This window comes from Montipora foliosa, chromosome 3 (genome assembly GCF_036669935.1).
Source record: "Montipora foliosa isolate CH-2021 chromosome 3, ASM3666993v2, whole genome shotgun sequence".
Classification (NCBI taxonomy): Eukaryota; Metazoa; Cnidaria; class Anthozoa; order Scleractinia; family Acroporidae; genus Montipora; species Montipora foliosa.
Genome location: NC_090871.1, coordinates 10,176,478 through 10,178,811, shown reverse-complemented (window position 1 = coordinate 10,178,811; position 2,334 = coordinate 10,176,478).

The following is a 2,334-nucleotide window of genomic DNA, read 5'->3' as shown; positions in this document are numbered from 1 at the left end:
CCAGAATTCTTTTTGGGCATGAGCGAGGCAACTTAAGAAGCACGAGACTGGCCCTCATCGAATGGCTGAAGCGCGGCCAGAGGAAATGATTTCTAGCCAGATACTCAGTAGCAGGCCTGGTGTGTGCTGTTAACTTAGATTTTGGATTTCTGAACAAGTTTTTGTCATAGAAAATTCGCGACAAAGTTGTGCTTTCACTTCGCTGTAATTCTCGTGTCAAAGGAACGGTATAATAATGTAAATAAGAGAATAACGATATTTATATTCGTGGACTACCTGTCTTCTTACTACGAAAGTCAAGCTTTACATCTCTGTGCAATAAGCGTATTTAAAATTTCCTCGTATTACTTGATAAAAGCATGTTTTTTTTTGTTTTTGTTTTTGTTTTGTTTTTTTAAGAAAAGGTTTTTCTGCTTATATGAAAAATACGTTTTCTCTCCCGTCCCCTTCCTATGCATGATCTTCGCGGAAATTACATTCTGTCCCTCAATAAACCTAGAACAACCAGTTATGGTCTTAGTTCTCTTTTTTCTTACGTATCAGCTAAGTTACGGAATGCGCTACCTGATTACATACATACATACACACTTTATTGCATAGCTGCCCCCTGGGGGCTCTTCCGCCATACATGAATATGAAATATTAAATTACAAAAACAAGATAATAATAAGATAAGATAAGATAAGATAAGATAATAACTATTTACAAATAAAAATACAGATTATATATATATATAAACAGCTTATATTTCAATATTAAATTCACATGTTACGAATTGAAAATATTCTTAAAAGTTCTCCATTTAAAACCACTTAGGCTTTCCGTGTCTCTGATAAATTTAGGTAAAAAGTTAAAACTTTTAGCCCCACGGAAGGCAAAAGCCCTTTGCCCAGCCGCGATCCTGCACTTGGGTAACGTAAGCTCGCTCTTTTGCCTGGTATCTCTTTGGTGAATTTCTGAACGTTGTTTAAATCGTTCACAGAGATAGTTAGGGGTCAAGTTGTTGATGCATTTATAAACCATGACTAAGTCATTAAAGAGTAGTTTTTTCTTTACCTTAAGCCATTTAAGGGACCTCAGGGCCTCTGTAATGTGATCGTACTTTTTCAAGCCAGTTGCGATCCTGCAAGCGTAATTCTGGACTAACTGTAGTTTTTTAATATTCTCATTGCTTGTGTTGCTCCAGACTGTCGAACAATAAAAAAGTTTGCAAAAGACGAAAGCATTTATGAGATATATTAGAGTGCTTCGATCCAATAAATGCTTTATCCTATTGACTCTCGTTAGTTTAAACATACAGTCAGATGCAGTTTTAGTGATATGCTCATTAAAGTTAAGATAGTAATCAATGTGCACTCCCAGGTCCTTAGTTACTGTCACAGGCTTGATTTCAGTTCCCAATATTGTGGCACTTGGAAGAGTGGCAGGTAAAGTCCTCATTAGTTGGGGAACGCCCTCATAAAGCAGTTTTGTTTTATCAGGGTTGATGAGCAGTGAGTTTCTACAACACCAACTCACTATTTCTTTGAGATCTTCGTTTACAGCAGAGATAACGTCTTGAAGTTTGTTTGACGGGAACCCGAGGAAGATTTTTGCGTCATCCACATAGCCCAGGGGCTTGACTCGAAAGAGATCATTTACATATAATGCAAACAGTACTGGGCCCAAGATGGATCCTTGCGGTACTCCGACTGTTAAGGGTAGAGGGCTGGATAAGGTATCCTGAATCTTAACGACTTGTTGACGTTGTGACAAATAGCTCTCAAACCAGGCACACGCTAATTCCGATAAACCAACGTTGCGAAGTTTGCGCAACATCAAGTCATGTCGAATACTATCAAAAGCTTTGGACATATCCAAGAGAACAATAACAGACATCTTTCTGTGATCCATGTTATTTAGCAGTTCGTCTGTGAAATAGAGTAATGAGGTTTCGGTTGAGTGAAATTTTCTGTTTCCGCTTTGCATTTGATGTATTATATTGCTTGAGTGGAGGAAATTGACAAGCTGTGAGTGAGCTGCTCTTTCACATACTTTAGATAAAATAGGGGAGTAACTGCTGAATACCCCTCCATTTGAAGTTATAACCCTGAAAAAGCTGGCTACATGGATACGCAGTTATCTCCTGCTAACGCTTTAAGAACGAGAAATACATATATGTCATACTTGCCTTGTGTCTGCTAAGTGGCTACGTGGCTACGTGGCTACGTGGCTACGTGGCTACGTGGCTACGTGGCTACGTGGCTACGTGGCTACGTGGCTACGTGGCTACGTGGCTACGTGGCTACGTGGCTACGTGGCTACGTGGCTACGTGGCTAAGTGGCTACGTGGCT